The following is a 19,572-nucleotide window of genomic DNA, read 5'->3' as shown; positions in this document are numbered from 1 at the left end:
AGTACCACTCTCCATATTTTGAAGCATAGTGGTGGCTGCATCATGTTATGGGTATGCTCGTCATCAATAAGGACTGGGGAGTTTTTCCATGACAAATTTTTTTTTATGGAATGGAGGTAAGCACAGGCATAGAGGAAAACCTGGTTGAGTCTGCTTTCCATCAGACACTGGGAGATTAATCCACATTTCAACAGGACAATAACCTAAAACACAAGGACAAATATACACTGGAGTTGCTTACCAAGATGAAAAATACATGGAGTGGCTGAGTTACAGTTTTGACTTAAATCTGCTTGAAAATCTATGGGAAGACTTGAAAATGGTTGTCTAGCCATGACCAACAACCAATTTGACAGAGCTGGAATCATTATTTAAAGAATAAATGGGCAAATGTTATACAATCCAGGAGTGGAACGCTCTTAGGGCCTTACCCACAAAGACTCGCAGCTCTTAGGGCCTTACCCATAAAGACTCGCAGCTCTTAGGGCCTTACCCACAAAGACTCGCAGCTCTTAGGGCCTTACCCAAAGACTCGCAGCTCTTAGGGCCTTACCCACAAAGACTCGCAGCTCTTAGGGCCTTACCCAAAGACTCGCAGCTCTTAGGGCCTTACCCACAAAGACTCGCAGCTCTTAGGGCCTTACCCAAAGACTCGCAGCTCTTAGGGCCTTACCCACAAAGACTCGCAGCTCTTAGGGCCTTACCCAGAAAGACTCTCAGCTCTTAGGGCCTTACCCAGAAAGACTCTCAGCTCTTAGGGCCTTACCCAGAAAGACTCTCAGCTCTTAGGGACTGACCCAGAAAGACTCACAGCTCTTAGGGACTGACCCAGAAAGACTCACAGCTCTTAGAGACTGACCCAGAAAGACTCACAGCTGTAATCGCTGCCAAAGGTGATTCTAACATGTATTCACTCAGAGTATGTGTGTGTGTATGAGAGAGTATGTGTGTTACCATGATGCCTCCCCAGCGCGGGGAGCTGAAGGCGTTGGAGACAACAGTGTATTTGCGGTGGTCGGTGATGTAGAGGGGGGAGTGACGTGCGTCTGGAACGTACAGCAGGAAGTTCAGGACAGGGTTGGATGATGCAGCGCTAGAGCCTGGACACACACACACACACACACACACACACACACACACACACACACACACACACACACACACACACACACACACACACACACACACACGTGAAATTACTGTAACCGTTCTCGATATTGGGACCTCGGTTCAGTCTGCACTGTGAACCCCAATTAATTATATATACCATTTATAAAATGCTAGGCCTATAGGCTATGCCTACACTGCGTTGTGTGCCTCGAGTAAAACTGAGGCTGTAAATATAACAACATGTGGAATAAGTCAAGGGGTCTGAACACGTTCTGGATGCACCGTACATAGGATTAGCTGAATGTGAGCGTATATACAATGGGTGTTCTCACCCAGCCTGGCCTCTACGGGGTTAATGACGTGAGACAGGCTGTCAGCGTTGAGTGTGTAGGCGTTGAGTGAGGGATCAAAACGTGGGTTGACCCCAAGGACAGCGTAGTAGAGGATCTGTGAGTCCAGACTGAAGTCGGCCACCGGGGCCAGCTTCGACAGGAGAGGCTGGATATAACTCTGGACTGCTGCCTCTATGTCCCAGTGCAGATGGTGAGACTTAGGGTCAGGGTTCAACAGGCTGAAGGTTATTTCATAACCTGCAGGGGGGGAGAAGAGAAAGAGAGAGAAAATGGAGAATCATTGTACCATCTACACCCCTGAGAATCATTGTTCCATCTAAACCACTGAGAATCATTGTTCCATCTAAACCACTGAGAATCATTGTTCCATCTACACCCCTGAGAATCATTGTGCCATCTAAACCACTGAGGATCATTGTTCCATCTACACCCCTGAGAATCATTGTTCCATCTACACCCCTGAGGATCATTGTTCCATCTAAACCACTGATGATCATTGTTCCATCTACACCCCTGAGAATCATTGTTCCATCTACACCCCTGAGAATCATTGTTCCATCTAAACCACTGAGAATCATTGTTCCATCTAAACCACTGAGAATCATTGTTCCATCTACACCCCTGACAATCATTGTTCCATCTAAACCACTGAGGATCATTGTTCCATCTAAACCAATGAATCATTGTTCCATCTAAACCACTGAGAATCATTGTTCCATCTACACCCCTGAGAATCATTGTTCCATCTAAACCCTTGAGAATCATTGTTCCATCTACACCCCTGAGAATCATTGTTCCATCTAAACCCTTGAGAATCATTGTTCCATCTAAACCCCTGAGAATCATTGTTCCATCTAAACCACTGAATCATTGTTCCATCTAAACCAATGAATCATTGTTCCATCTAAACCACTGAGAATCATTGTTCCATCTACACCCCTGAGAATCATTGTTCCATCTAAACCACTGAGAATCATTGGTCCATCTAAACCACTGAGAATCATTGTTCCATCTAAACCACTGAGAATCATTGGTCCATCTAAACCACTGAGAATCATTGTTCCATCTACACCACTGAGAATCATTGTTCCATCTAAACCACTGAGAATCATTGTTCCATCTAAACCACTGAGAATCATTGTTCCATCTAAACCACTGAGAATCATTGTTCCATCTAAACCACTGAGAATCATTGTTCCATCTACACCACTGAGAATCATTGTTCCATCTAAACCACTGAGAATCATTGTTCCATCTAAACCACTGAGAATCATTGTTCCATCTACACCCCTGAGAATCATTGTTCCATCTACACCCCTGAGAATCATTGTTCCATCTAAACCACTGAGAATCATTGTTCCATCTAAACCACTGAGAATCATTGTTCCATCTACACCACTGAGAATCATTGTTCCATCTACACCACTGAGAATCATTGTTCCATCTAAACCACTGAGAATCATTGTTCCATCTACACCACTGAGAATCATTGTTCCATCTACACCCCTGACAATCATTGTTCCATCTAAACCAATGAATCATTGTTCCATCTAAACCAATGAGAATCATTGTTCCATCTACACCCCTGAGAATCATTGTTCCATCTACACCACTGAGAATCATTGTTCCATCTACACCACTGAGAATCATTGTTCCATCTAAACCAATGAGAATCATTGTTCCATCTACACCCCTGAGAATTATTGTTCCATCTACACCACTGAGAATCATTGTTCCATCTACACCCCTGAGAATCATTGTTCCATCTACACCACTGAGAATCATTGTTCCATCTAAACCACTGAGAATCATTGTTCCATCTAAACCACTGAGAATCATTGTTCCATCTACACCACTGAGAATCATTGTTCCATCTACACCACTGAATCATTGTTCCATCTACACCACTGAGAATCATTGTTCCATCTACACCACTGAGAATCATTGTTCCATCTAAACCAATGAATCATTGTTCCATCTACACCACTGAGAATCATTGTTCCATCTAAACCACTGAGAATCATTGTTCCATCTACACCACTGAGATTCATTGTTCCATCTAAACCACTGAGAATCATTGTTCCATCTAAACCACTGAGAATCATTATACCATCTACACCACTGAGAATCATTGTTCCATCTAAACCACTGAGAATCATTGTTCCATCTAAACCACTGAGAATCATTGTTCCATCTAAACCACTGAGAATCATTGTTCCATCTACACCCCTGAGAATCATTGTTCCATCTAAACCACTGAGAATCATTGTTCCATCTAAACCACTGAGAATCATTGTTCCATCTAAACCACTGAGAATCATTGTTCCATCTAAACCACTGAGAATCATTGTTTCATCTAAACCACTGAGAATCATTGTTCCATCTACACCACTGAGAATCATTGTTCCATCTACACCACTGAGAATCATTGTTCCATCTACACCACTGAGAATCATTGTTCCATCTACACCCCTGACAATCATTGTTCCATCTAAACCAATGAATCATTGTTCCATCTAAACCAATGAGAATCATTGTTCCATCTACACCCCTGAGAATCATTGTTCCATCTACACCACTGAGAATCATTGTTCCATCTACACCACTGAGAATCATTGTTCCATCTAAACCAATGAGAATCATTGTTCCATCTACACCCCTGAGAATTATTGTTCCATCTACACCACTGAGAATCATTGTTCCATCTACACCCCTGAGAATCATTGTTCCATCTACACCACTGAGAATCATTGTTCCATCTAAACCACTGAGAATCATTGTTCCATCTAAACCACTGAGAATCATTGTTCCATCTACACCCCTGAGAATCATTGTGCCATCTAAACCACTGAGGATCATTGTTCCATCTACACCCCTGAGAATCATTGTTCCATCTACACCCCTGAGGATCATTGTTCCATCTAAACCACTGAGGATCATTGTTCCATCTACACCCCTGAGAATCATTGTTCCATCTACACCCCTGAGAATCATTGTTCCATCTAAACCACTGAGAATCATTGTTCCATCTAAACCACTGAGAATCATTGTTCCATCTACACCCCTGACAATCATTGTTCCATCTAAACCACTGAGGATCATTGTTCCATCTAAACCAATGAATCATTGTTCCATCTAAACCACTGAGAATCATTGTTCCATCTACACCCCTGAGAATCATTGTTCCATCTAAACCCTTGAGAATCATTGTTCCATCTACACCCCTGAGAATCATTGTTCCATCTAAACCCTTGAGAATCATTGTTCCATCTAAACCCCTGAGAATCATTGTTCCATCTAAACCACTGAATCATTGTTCCATCTAAACCAATGAATCATTGTTCCATCTAAACCACTGAGAATCATTGTTCCATCTACACCCCTGAGAATCATTGTTCCATCTAAACCACTGAGAATCATTGGTCCATCTAAACCACTGAGAATCATTGTTCCATCTAAACCACTGAGAATCATTGTTCCATCTAAACCACTGAGAATCATTGTTCCATCTACACCACTGAGAATCATTGTTCCATCTAAACCACTGAGAATCATTGTTCCATCTAAACCACTGAGAATCATTGTTCCATCTAAACCACTGAGAATCATTGTTCCATCTAAACCACTGAGAATCATTGTTCCATCTACACCACTGAGAATCATTGTTCCATCTAAACCACTGAGAATCATTGTTCCATCTAAACCACTGAGAATCATTGGTCCATCTAAACCACTGAGAATCATTGTTCCATCTACACCCCTGACAATCATTGTTCCATCTAAACCACTGAGGATCATTGTTCCATCTAAACCAATGAATCATTGTTCCATCTAAACCACTGAGAATCATTGTTCCATCTACACCCCTGAGAATCATTGTTCCATCTAAACCCTTGAGAATCATTGTTCCATCTACACCCCTGAGAATCATTGTTCCATCTAAACCCTTGAGAATCATTGTTCCATCTAAACCCCTGAGAATCATTGTTCCATCTAAACCACTGAATCATTGTTCCATCTAAACCAATGAATCATTGTTCCATCTAAACCACTGAGAATCATTGTTCCATCTACACCCCTGAGAATCATTGTTCCATCTAAACCACTGAGAATCATTGGTCCATCTAAACCACTGAGAATCATTGTTCCATCTAAACCACTGAGAATCATTGGTCCATCTAAACCACTGAGAATCATTGTTCCATCTACACCACTGAGAATCATTGTTCCATCTAAACCACTGAGAATCATTGTTCCATCTAAACCACTGAGAATCATTGTTCCATCTAAACCACTGAGAATCATTGTTCCATCTAAACCACTGAGAATCATTGTTCCATCTACACCACTGAGAATCATTGTTCCATCTAAACCACTGAGAATCATTGTTCCATCTAAACCACTGAGAATCATTGTTCCATCTACACCCTGAGAATCATTGTTCCATCTACACCCCTGAGAATCATTGTTCCATCTAAACCACTGAGAATCATTGTTCCATCTAAACCACTGAGAATCATTGTTCCATCTACACCACTGAGAATCATTGTTCCATCTACACCACTGAGAATCATTGTTCCATCTAAACCACTGAGAATCATTGTTCCATCTACACCACTGAGAATCATTGTTCCATCTACACCCCTGACAATCATTGTTCCATCTAAACCAATGAATCATTGTTCCATCTAAACCAATGAGAATCATTGTTCCATCTACACCCCTGAGAATCATTGTTCCATCTACACCACTGAGAATCATTGTTCCATCTACACCACTGAGAATCATTGTTCCATCTAAACCAATGAGAATCATTGTTCCATCTACACCCCTGAGAATTATTGTTCCATCTACACCACTGAGAATCATTGTTCCATCTACACCCCTGAGAATCTTTGTTCCATCTACACCACTGAGAATCATTGTTCCATCTAAACCACTGAGAATCATTGTTCCATCTATCACCACTGAGAATCATTGTTCCATCTAAACCACTGAGAATCATTGTTCCATCTACACCACTGAGAATCATTGTTCCATCTACACCACTGAATCATTGTTCCATCTACACCACTGAGAATCATTGTTCCATCTACACCACTGAGAATCATTGTTCCATCTAAACCAATGAATCATTGTTCCATCTACACCACTGAGAATCATTGTTCCATCTAAACCACTGAGAATCATTGTTCCATCTACACCACTGAGATTCATTGTTCCATCTAAACCACTGAGAATCATTGTTCCATCTAAACCACTGAGAATCATTATACCATCTACACCACTGAGAATCATTGTTCCATCTAAACCACTGAGAATCATTGTTCCATCTAAACCACTGAGAATCATTGTTCCATCTAAACCACTGAGAATCATTGTTCCATCTACACCCCTGAGAATCATTGTTCCATCTAAACCACTGAGAATCATTGTTCCATCTAAACCACTGAGAATCATTGTTCCATCTAAACCACTGAGAATCATTGTTCCATCTAAACCACTGAGAATCATTGTTTCATCTAAACCACTGAGAATCATTGTTCCATCTACACCACTGAGAATCATTGTTCCATCTACACCACTGAGAATCATTGTTCCATCTACACCACTGAGAATCATTGTTCCATCTACACCCCTGACAATCATTGTTCCATCTAAACCAATGAATCATTGTTCCATCTAAACCAATGAGAATCATTGTTCCATCTACACCCCTGAGAATCATTGTTCCATCTACACCACTGAGAATCATTGTTCCATCTACACCACTGAGAATCATTGTTCCATCTAAACCAATGAGAATCATTGTTCCATCTACACCCCTGAGAATTATTGTTCCATCTACACCACTGAGAATCATTGTTCCATCTACACCCCTGAGAATCATTGTTCCATCTACACCACTGAGAATCATTGTTCCATCTAAACCACTGAGAATCATTGTTCCATCTAAACCACTGAGAATCATTGTTCCATCTAAACCACTGAGAATCATTGTTCCATCTAAACCACTGAGAATCATTGTTCCATCTACACCCCTGAGAATCATTGTTCCATCTAAACCACTGAGAATCATTGTTCCATCTAAACCACTGAGAATCATTGTTCCATCTACACCACTGAGGATCATTGTTCCATCTAAACCACTGAGAATCATTGTTCCATCTAAACCACTGAGAATCATTGTTCCATCTACACCCCTGAGAATCATTGTTCCATCTAAACCACTGAGAATCATTGTTCCATCTAAACCACTAAGAATCATTGTTCCATCTACACCACTGAGGATCATTGTTCCATCTAAACCACTGAGAATCATTGTTCCATCTACACCACTGAGAATCATTGTTCCATCTACACCCCTGAGAATCATTGTTCCATCTAAACCACTGAGAATCATTGTTCCATCTACACCACTGAGAATCATTGTTCCATCTAAACCACTGAGAATCATTGTTCCATCTACACCACTGAATCATTGTTCCATCTAAACCACTGAGAATCATTGTTCCATCTAAACCACTGAGAATCATTGTTCCATCTAAACCACTGAATCATTGTTCCATCTAAACCACTGAGAATCATTGTTCCATCTACACCACTGAGAATCATTGTTCCATCTAAACCACTGAGAATCATTGTTCCATCTAAACCACTGAGAATCATTGTTCCATCTACACCCCTGAGAATCATTGTTCCATCTAAACCACTGAGAATCATTGTTCCATCTACACCACTGAGGATCATTGTTCCATCTAAACCACTGAGGATCATTGTTCCATCTAAACCACTGAGGATCATTGTACCATCTAAACCACTGAGAATCATTGTTCCATCTACACCACTGAGGATCATTGTTCCATCTAAACCACTGAGAATCATTGTTCCATCTACACCACTGAGGATCATTGTTCCATCTAAACCACTGAGAATCATTGTTCCATCTACACCCCTGACAATCATTGTTCCATCTAAACCAATGAATCATTGTTCCATCTAAACCAATGAGAATCATTGTTCCATCTACACCCCTGAGAATCATTGTTCCATCTACACCACTGAGAATCATTGTTCCATCTACACCACTGAGAATCATTGTTCCATCTAAACCAATGAGAATCATTGTTCCATCTACACCCCTGAGAATTATTGTTCCATCTACACCACTGAGAATCATTGTTCCATCTACACCCCTGAGAATCATTGTTCCATCTACACCACTGAGAATCATTGTTCCATCTAAACCACTGAGAATCATTGTTCCATCTAAACCACTGAGAATCATTGTTCCATCTAAACCACTGAGAATCATTGTTCCATCTAAACCACTGAGAATCATTGTTCCATCTAAACCACTGAGAATCATTGTTCCATCTACACCCCTGAGAATCATTGTTCCATCTAAACCACTGAGAATCATTGTTCCATCTAAACCACTGAGAATCATTGTTCCATCTACACCACTGAGGATCATTGTTCCATCTAAACCACTGAGAATCATTGTTCCATCTAAACCACTGAGAATCATTGTTCCATCTACACCCCTGAGAATCATTGTTCCATCTAAACCACTGAGAATCATTGTTCCATCTAAACCACTAAGAATCATTGTTCCATCTACACCACTGAGGATCATTGTTCCATCTAAACCACTGAGAATCATTGTTCCATCTAAACCACTGAGAATCATTGTTCCATCTACACCACTGAGAATCATTGTTCCATCTACACCCCTGAGAATCATTGTTCCATCTAAACCACTGAGAATCATTGTTCCATCTACACCACTGAGAATCATTGTTCCATCTAAACCACTGAGAATCATTGTTCCATCTACACCACTGAATCATTGTTCCATCTAAACCACTGAGAATCATTGTTCCATCTAAACCACTGAGAATCATTGTTCCATCTAAACCACTGAATCATTGTTCCATCTAAACCACTGAGAATCATTGTTCCATCTACACCACTGAGAATCATTGTTCCATCTAAACCACTGAGAATCATTGTTCCATCTAAACCACTGAGAATCATTGTTCCATCTACACCCCTGAGAATCATTGTTCCATCTAAACCACTGAGAATCATTGTTCCATCTACACCACTGAGGATCATTGTTCCATCTAAACCACTGAGGATCATTGTTCCATCTAAACCACTGAGGATCATTGTACCATCTAAACCACTGAGAATCATTGTTCCATCTACACCACTGAGGATCATTGTTCCATCTAAACCACTGAGAATCATTGTTCCATCTACACCACTGAGGATCATTGTTCCATCTAAACCACTGAGAATCATTGTACCATCTACACCACTGAGAATCATTGTTCCATCTACACAAGCTCCTCCTTCAACCCTTTGTTTCCACAGGACTGAGATGTGGGCTTGGACTCGGCCATTCCACAACCCTCCACTTCTTTTGAGACATTCTGTTGTGGATTTGCTCCTGTGTTTTAGACAATTCTCCTGTTGCAAGATCCATTTTGGGTTCAGCTTTTTGACAGATGGCCTCACATTCTCTTCCTGTATTCTCTGGTACAATGTGGATTGACGATTGACTCAATGGTGGCAAGCTGGCCAGGCCCTGAGGCAGCATGCTCTATTGTTGGTGTGAGGTTCTTCTGTTTAAAGGCAGTGTTTTGTTTTAAGCAAACATGACTTCTGGCATTGTGGCCAAACAACTCCACCTTTGACTCATCTGTCCAGAGCACATTTTTCTTCACTCAGTTGTTGTCTGGCAAACTACAGTCGTGAATTTATATTATTTTTTTGAGAGCAGAAGCTTCTTCCTTCCTGACCATTGTTGACTCATGCAGTTCAACATCGATTGTGGCCAGAGAGATGCCTGTAGATCCCTTGATGTTGCCCTGGGGTTCTTGGAGATTTCCTTTGCATCTTTCGGTCAGCTCTCGGGCTGAATTTGGTGGGACTTCCAGACTGCCAGTGGTGTGGAATTTTATCCATCTATAAATTATCACTCAGACACTGGAATGATTGACCTCAAATTGCTTGGAGATGTCTCTGAAACTCCTCCCAGACTCAACCACCTTCCTTCTGAGGACCTCAGAGAGCTCTTTTGATCTTGGCATAACGTGTTACCACACCTGTATGTTTAAGACCAAACCAGACCCAGTTACTGATCTTCATGGAAGGCTGGACCCTACCAAACCAGACACAGTTACTGATCTTCATGGAAGGCTGGACCCTACCAAACCAGACCCAGTTTCTGATCTTCATGGAAGGCTGGACCCTACCAAACCAGACACAGTTACTGATCTTCATGGAAGGCTGGACCCTACCAAACCAGACCCAGTTACTGATCTTCATGGAAGGCTGGACCCTACCAAACCAGACCCAGTTTCTGATCTTCATGGAAGGCTGGACCCTACCAAACCAGACCCAGTTACTGATCTTCATGGAAGGCTGGACCCTACCAAATCACACCCAGTTTCTGATCTTCATGGAAGGCTGGACCCTACCAAACCAAACACAGTTTCTGATCTTCATGGAAGGCTGGACCCTACCAAAACCAGACCCAGTTACTGATCTTAATGGAAGGCTGGACCCTACCAAACCAAACCCAGTTTCTGATCTTCATGGAAGGCTGGACCCTACCAAAACCAGACCCAGTTTCTGATCTTCATGGAAGGCTGGACCCTACCAAACCCAGTTACTGATCTTCATGGAAGGCTGGACCCTACCAAACCAAACCCAGTTTCTGATCTTCATGGAAGGCTGGACCCTACCAAATCACACCCAGTTACTGATCTTCATGGAAGGCTGGACCCTACCAAACCAGACCCAGTTTCTGATCTTCATGGAAGGCTGGACCCTACCAAACCAGACCCAGTTTCTGATCTTCATGGAAGGCTGGACCCTACCAAACCAGACCCAGTTTCTGATCTTCATGGAAGGCTGGACCCTACCAAACCAGACCCAGTTACTGATCTTCATGGAAGGCTGGACCCTACCAAATCACACCCAGTTTCTGATCTTCATGGAAGGCTGGACCCTACCAAACCAAACGCAGTTTCTGATCTTCATGGAAGGCTGGACCCTACCAAAACCAGACCCAGTTACTGATCTTAATGGAAGGCTGGACCCTACCAAACCAAACCCAGTTTCTGATCTTCATGGAAGGCTGGACCCTACCAAACCAGACCCAGTTACTGATCTTCATGGAAGGCTGGACCCTACCAAATCACACCCAGTTTCTGATCTTCATGGAAGGCTGGACCCTACCAAACCAAACACAGTTTCTGATCTTCATGGAAGGCTGGACCCTACCAAAACCAGACCCAGTTACTGATCTTAATGGAAGGCTGGACCCTACCAAACCAAACCCAGTTTCTGATCTTCATGGAAGGCTGGACCCTACCAAAACCAGACCCAGTTTCTGATCTTCATGGAAGGCTGGACCCTACCAAACCCAGTTACTGATCTTCATGGAAGGCTGGACCCTACCAAACCAAACCCAGTTTCTGATCTTCATGGAAGGCTGGACCCTACCAAATCACACCCAGTTACTGATCTTCATGGAAGGCTGGACCCTACCAAACCAGACCCAGTTTCTGATCTTCATGGAAGGCTGGACCCTACCAAACCAGACCCAGTTTCTGATCTTCATGGAAGGCTGGACCCTACCAAACCAGACCCAGTTTCTGATCTTCATGGAAGGCTGGACCCTACCAAACCAGACCCAGTTACTGATCTTCATGGAAGGCTGGACCCTACCAAATCACACCCAGTTTCTGATCTTCATGGAAGGCTGGACCCTACCAAACCAAACGCAGTTTCTGATCTTCATGGAAGGCTGGACCCTACCAAACCAGACCCAGTTACTGATCTTAATGGAAGGCTGGACCCTACCAAACCAAACCCAGTTTCTGATCTTCATGGAAGGCTGGACCCTACCAAAACCAGACCCAGTTTCTGATCTTCATGGAAGGCTGGACCCTACCAAACCCAGTTACTGATCTTCATGGAAGGCTGGACCCTACCAAACCAAACCCAGTTTCTGATCTTCATGGAAGGCTGGACCCTACCAAATCACACCCAGTTACTGATCTTCATGGAAGGCTGGACCCTACCAAACCAGACCCAGTTTCTGATCTTCATGGAAGGCTGGACCCTACCAAATCACACCCAGTTACTGATCTTCATGGAAGGCTGGACCCTACCAAACCAGACCCAGTTACTGATCTTCATGGAAGGCTGGACCCTACCAAACCAAACCCAGTTTCTGATCTTCATGGAAGGCTGGACCCTACCAAACCAGACCCAGTTACTGATCTTCATGGAAGGCTGGACCCTACCAAACCAAACCCAGTTTCTGATCTTCATGGAAGGCTGGACCCTACCAAACCAGACCCAGTTACTGATCTTCATGGAAGGCTGGACCCTACCAAACCAGACCCAGTTTCTGATCTTCATGGAAGGCTGGACCCTACCAAACCAAACACAGTTACTGATCTTCATGGAAGGCTGGACCCTACCAAACCAAACACAGTTACTGATCTTCATGGAAGGCTGGACCCTACCAAACCAGACCCAGTTACTGATCTTCATGGAAGGCTGGACCCTACCAAACCAGACCCAGTTACTGATCTTCATGGAAGGCTGGACCCTACCAAACCAAACACAGTTTCTGATCTTAATGGAAGGCTGGACCCTACCAAACCAGACCCAGTTACTGATCTTAATGGAAGGCTGGACCCTACCAAACCAGACCCAGTTTCTGATCTTCATGGAAGGCTGGACCCTACCAAACCAAACACAGTTACTGATCTTCATGGAAGGCTGGACCCTACCAAACCAAACACAGTTACTGATCTTCATGGAAGGCTGGACCCTACCAAACCAGACCCAGTTACTGATCTTCATGGAAGGCTGGACCCTACCAAACCAGACCCAGTTACTGATCTTCATGGAAGGCTGGACCCTACCAAACCAAACACAGTTTCTGATCTTAATGGAAGGCTGGACCCTACCAAACCAGACCCAGTTACTGATCTTAATGGAAGGCTGGACCCTACCAAACCAAACCCAGTTTCTGATCTTAATGGAAGGCTGGACCCTACCAAACCAGACCCAGTTACTGATCTTAATGGAAGGCTGGACCCTACCAAACCAAACCCAGTTTCTGATCTTCATGGAAGGCTGGACCCTACCAAACCAGACCCAGTTACTGATCTTCATGGAAGGCTGGACCCTACCAAACCAGACCCAGTTACTGATCTTCATGGAAGGCTGGACCCTACCAAACCAAACACAGTTTCTGATCTTAATGGAAGGCTGGACCCTACCAAACCAAACCCAGTTTCTGATCTTCATGGAAGGCTGGACCCTACCAAACCAGACCCAGTTACTGATCTTCAGGAAGGCCGGACCCTACCAAACCAAACCCAGTTTCTGATCTTCATGGAAGGCTGGACCCTACCAAACCAGACCCAGTTACTGATCTTCATGGAAGGCTGGACCCTACCAAACCAGACCCAGTTACTGATCTTCATGGAAGGCTGGACCCTACCAAACCAGACCCAGTTACTGATCTTCATGGAAGGCTGGACCCTACCAAACCAGACCCAGTTACTGATCTTCATGGAAGGCTGGACCCTACCAAACCAGACCCAGTTACTGATCTTCATGGAAGGCTGGACCCTACCAAACCAGACCCAGTTACTGATCTTCATGGAAGGCTGGACCCTACCAAACCAGACCCAGTTACTGATCTTCATGGAAGGCTGAACCCTACCAAGTTCCAAGTTGCTCTCTAATGATTTCTAAGCATCACCTGATTCTTTAGTCATGTGCTGGGATGATAAAGGTGGGGGTTGGGCCGCCCGATTCTATGATAAAGGTGGGGGTTGGGCCGCCCGATTCTATGATAAAGGTGGGGTTGGGCCGCCCGATTCTATGATAAAGGTGGGGTTGGGCCGCCGATTCTATGATAAAGGTGGGGGTTGGGCCGCCCGATTCTATGATAAAGGTGGGGGTTGGGCCGCCTGATTCTATGATAAAGGTGGGGGTTGGGCCGCCCGATTCTATGATAAAGGTGGGGGTTGGGCCGCCCGATTCTATGATAAAGGTGGGGGTTGGGCCGCCCGATTCTATGATAAAGGTGGGGGTTGGGCCGCCCGATTCTATGATAAAGGTGGGGGTTGGGCCGCCCGATTCTATGATAAAGGTGGGGGTTGGGCCGCCCGATTCTATGACAAAGGTGGGGTTGGGCCGCCCGATTCTATGACAAAGGTGGGGGTTGGGCCGCCCGATTCTATGATAAAGGTGGGGGGTTGGGCCACCCGATTCTATGATAAAGGTGGGGGTTGGGCCGCCCGATTCTATGATAAAGGTGGGGGTTGGGCCGCCCGATTCTATGATAAAGGTGGGGTTGGGCCGCCCGATTCTATGATAAAGGTGGGGGTTGGGCCGCCCGATTCTATGATAAAGGTGGGGGTTGGGCCGCCCGATTCTATGACAAAGGTGGGGGTTGGGCCGCCCGATTCTATGATAAAGGTGGGGGTTGGGCCACCCGATTCTATGATAAAGGTGGGGGTTGGGCCGCCCGATTCTATGATAAAGGTGGGGGTTGGGCCACCCGATTCTATGATAAAGGTGGGGATTGGGCGATAAAATAAATGAAGTCTATTGCTACACAATCATTTGCATTTGGGCGGACCGGTTTTGGAGAAAGAATCCCCTCTCCACGGGCACACTGGAAACAGATAATCAGTTCTGCCCAGTCGGACAAGTCCCATAGGAGGACCTCCTCTCTTCTGTGGGAGTTAGAATAGAAACACACCTGACACTAATGTCCCAGCAGCTAGAGGATTTATTATCCTATGAAGTTGGAGCACACCGACTAACCTGGACTAGGGTCAACTAGGGGTTGGGACTAACCTGGACTAGGGTCAACTAGGGGTTGGGACTAACCTGGACTAGGGTCAACTAGGGGTTGGGACTAACCTGGACTAGGGTCAACTAGGGGTTGGGACTAACCTGGACTAGGGTCAACTAGGGGTTGGGACTAACCTGGACTAGGGGTTGGGACTAACCTGGACTAGGGTTAACTAGGGGTTGGGACTAACCTGGACTAGGGTTAACTAGGGGTTGGGACTAACCTGGACTAGGGTCAACTAGGGGTTGGGACTAACCTGGACTAGGGGTTGGGACTAACCTGGACTAGGGGTTGGGACTAACCTGGACTAGGGGTTGGGACTAACCTGGACTAGGGTTAACTAGGGGTTGGGACTAACCTGGACTAGGGTTAACTAGGGGTTGGGACTAACCTGGACTAGGGTTAACTAGGGGTTGGGACTAACCTGAACTAGGGTTAACTAGGGGTTGGGACTAACCTGGACTAGGGTTAACTAGGGGTTGGGACTAACCTGGACTAGGGTTAACTAGGGGTTGGGACTAACCTGGACTAGGGTTAACTAGGGGTTGGGACTAACCTGAACTAGGGTTAACTAGGGGTTGGGACTAACCTGGACTAGGGTTAACTAGGGGTTGGGACTAACCTGGACTAGGGTTAACTAGGGGTTAGGACTAACCTGGGCTAGAGTTAACTAGGGGTTAGGACTAACCTGGGCTAGGGTTAACTAGGGGTTAGAGTAGGACTAACCTGGACTAGGGTTAACTAGGGGTTAGGACTAACCTGGGCTAGAGTTAACTAGGGGTTAGGACTAACCTGGGCTAGGGTTAACTAGGGGTTAGAGTAGGACTAACCTGGACTAGGGTTAACTAGGGGTTAGGACTAACCTGGGCTGGACTTGAAGGCTCTCATGCTGTCGGCCAGACCCTCCCTGCTACTGTAGTCGAGGCGGACGCGGGTCGCTAAGGGCAGCGGTGATGTCACTGTGGCTGAATGACATGACCTTGAGAACCTGTTGTACCTGGGTCTCCAGGTGGGCTAGCACCTCCTTCAGGCCGACGCCCACTCTCATTGGCCTCCCGGCACGCAACAGCGCCGTCCGCCTCTGACCCACGTACACACTCACACCCTGGAACAAGAATGATAGGAATGAGTTCTTAACTGACTTGCCTAGTTAAAGGTAAAACACGTATTTTAACTTAATATAATGCATCAATAAAATCAATTTAGCCTCAAATAAATAATGAAACATGTTCAATTTGGTTTAAATAATGCAAAAACAAAGTGTTGGAGAAGAAAGTAAAAGTGCAATATGTGCCATGTAAGAAAGCTAACGTTTCAGTTCCTTGCTCAGAACATGAGAACATATGAAAGCTGGTGGTTCCTTTTAACATGAGTCTTCAATATTCCCAGGTAAGAAGTTTTAGGTTGTAGTTATTATAGGAATTATAGGACTATTTCCCTCTATACCATTTGTATTTCATTAACCTTAAGGCACTTTCGTATTGCCAGTGTAACAGTATAGCTTCCGTCCTCTCCTCGCTCCTACCTGGGCTTGAATCAGCAACACAACGACAATTAGCGCGCGCTAACTAGCCAGCCATTTCACATCGGTTACACCAGCCTCATCTCGGGAGTTGATAAGCTTGAAGTCATAAACAGCACAATGCTTGACGCACAACGAAGCGCTGCTGGCAAAACACACGAAAGTGCTGTTTGAATGAATGTTTACGCGCCTGCTTCTGCCTACCACCGCTCAGTCAGATACTTAGATACTTATATGCTCAGTCAGATTATATGCAACGCAGGACACGCTAGATAATATCATCAACCATGTGTAGTTAACTAGTGATTATGATTGATTGTTTTTTATAAGATAAGTTTAATGCTAGCTAGCAACTTACCTTGGCTTACTGCATTTGCGTAACTCCCTGTGGAGTGCATCGAGAGAAAGGCAGATCGTTATTGCGTTGGACTAGTTAAGGTTGCAAGAACGAATCCCCTGAGCTGACAAGGTGAAAATCTGTCGTTTTGCCCCTGAACAAGGCAGTTAACCCACTGTTCCATTCCGATTAATCGGTCGAACTCTAGTTGAGATGTGTCTGTTACTTGAATTCTGTGAAGCATTTATTTGGGCTGTTAACTCTAATGAACGTATCCTCTGCAGCAGAGGTAATTCTTGGTCTTCCTTTCCTGTGGCGGTCCTCATGAGAGACAGTTAACTCTAATGAACGTATCCTCTGCAGCAGAGGTAACTCTGGGTCTTCCTTTCCTGTGACGGTCCTCATGAGAGACAGTTTCATCACAGCGCTTGATGGTTTTTGCAACTGCACCTGAAGAACTGTTCAAAGTTATTGAAATGTTCTATATTGATTGGCCTTCATGTCTTAAAGTAATGATGGACTGTCGTTTCTCTTTGCTTATTTGAGCTGTTCTTGCCATAATATGGACTGGGTCTTTTACCAAATAATGCTGTATTCATTATACCACCCCAAATTCATTAACGAAAGAAATTCCACAAATTCACTTTTAACAAGGCACACCTGTTTACTGAAATGCATTCCAGGTGACTACCTCATGAAGCTGGTTGAGAGAATGCCAAGAGTGTGGAAAGCTGTCATCAAGGCAAAGGGTGGCTACTTTGAAGAATCTCACATATAAAATATATTTATTTGTTTAACATTTTTTTGGTTACTACATGATTCCATATGTGTTATTTCATAGTTTTGATGTCTTCACTATTATTCTACAATGTAGAAAATAATATAAAAATAAAGAAAAACCCTGGAATAAGTAGGTAACTTTTGACTGGTAGTGTATATAAAACACACATACACACGCAATATTATAGACAAACACACATTCAAGATAATCAAATATTACGTGTATTTGTGTTCTCACCTCAGGTAGCAGTGTGGAGGATTCTGGGACCACATAGATGACCACGGAGCCACAGGGGCTCTCACTGAGCAGATGAAGAGACTGATCAGTCTCTGCGGGGGTGGGGGACCGAGAGAGCGAGATGAGTGTGAGGAGGGAGAGAGAGATGATAAATAATGACAGTTTTTATTCTTGATCTGATGAAATGCAGCTGATTGGCTGAGGCAGCCACTGACCTGCTGCAGTGGGCTGGTTCAGAGCATCTTCCTCCATGATGGTAGCTGTCCTGTATCTAGTCTCATACCTGTAACTCAACACTGTGGTCTCTGGAAGGGCGGATATGGGAAAGAGGGGAGGCAAGGGAGAGAGAGGGAGGGACAGAGGGAGGGACAGAGGGAGGGACAGAGGGGTGGGACAGAGGGAGGGACAGAGAGCGGGGAGAGACGGAGAGATGTTAATATTTAGTAGGGCTGACCCCATATTGATTGTTTGGTTGAGCGGCTGTTGGTTGACAGATTTCTTTAGTCAGGCAGTAGCAAAACAAATAATGGTGTACAAGACACCTGTCTGATTGGCTCCTGTCTGAGTGGACTGATCCATTCTGGAGGCCGTGGGGATGGCACAGTCCATCAGTCTAAGACACCTGTCTGATTGGCTCCTGTCTGAGTGGACTGATCCATTGTGGAGGCCGTGGGGATGGCACAGTCCATCAGTCTAAGACACCTGTCTGACTGGCTCCTGTCTGAGTGGACTGATCCATTCTGGGAGGCCGTGGGGATGGCACAGTCCATCAGTCTAAGACACCTGTCTGATTGGCTCCTGTCTGAGTGGACTGATGTCCATTCTGGAGGCCGTGGGGATGGCACAGTCCATCAGTCTAAGACACCATTGGCTCCTGTCTGAGTGGACTGGCTCCTGTCTGAGTGGACTGATCCATTCTGGAGGCCGTGGGGATGGCACAGTCCATCAGTCTAAGACACCTGTCTGATTGGCTCCTGTCTGAGTGGACTGATCCATTCTGGAGGCCGTGGGGATGGCACAGTCCATCAGTCTAAGACACCTGTCTGATTGGCTCCTGTCTGAGTGGACTGATCCATTCTGGAGGCCGTGGGGATGGCACAGTCCATCAGTCTAAGACACCTGTCTGATTGGCTCCTGTCTGAGTGGACTGATCCATTCTGGAGGCCGTGGGGATGGCACAGTCCATCAGTCTAAGACACCTGTCTGATTGGCTCCTGTCTGAGTGGACTGATCCATTCTGGAGGCCGTGGGGATGGCACAGTCCATCAGTCTAAGACACCTGTCTGACTGGCTCCTGTCTGAGTGGACTGATCCATTCTGGAG

The 19,572-nt window shown here is 44.8% G+C and overlaps 1 long non-coding RNA gene and 1 pseudogene across 3 annotated transcripts; both read right to left on the bottom strand.

Annotated features, from left to right (window-relative positions):
- The window catches only part of LOC127921958 (GPI transamidase component PIG-S-like), a 33,673-nt pseudogene extending 15,119 nt beyond the window's left edge, over nt 1-18,554 (bottom strand).
- Nucleotides 15,030-16,229, bottom strand: LOC127921959 (uncharacterized). Of its 3 annotated transcripts, XR_008110083.1 has the most exons (4): nt 15,962-16,229; nt 15,830-15,928; nt 15,596-15,796; nt 15,030-15,506 (listed from the first exon to the last, which is right to left on the bottom strand). It is a non-coding gene; the product is annotated as an uncharacterized LOC127921959 (long non-coding RNA). The 3 variants fall into 3 exon arrangements; XR_008110081.1 differs by having other exon boundaries at nt 15,030-15,796; XR_008110082.1 differs by having other exon boundaries at nt 15,030-15,796; nt 15,995-16,229.
- Nucleotides 18,555-19,572: the final 1,018 nt, after the last annotated feature.

Source organism: Oncorhynchus keta, unplaced genomic scaffold (assembly GCF_023373465.1).
Source record: "Oncorhynchus keta strain PuntledgeMale-10-30-2019 unplaced genomic scaffold, Oket_V2 Un_contig_24147_pilon_pilon, whole genome shotgun sequence".
Lineage (NCBI taxonomy): Eukaryota > Metazoa > Chordata > Actinopteri > Salmoniformes > Salmonidae > Oncorhynchus > Oncorhynchus keta.
The sequence above is the reverse complement of the archived record's forward strand: the minus strand, read 5'-3'. Positions and strand labels throughout refer to the sequence as shown.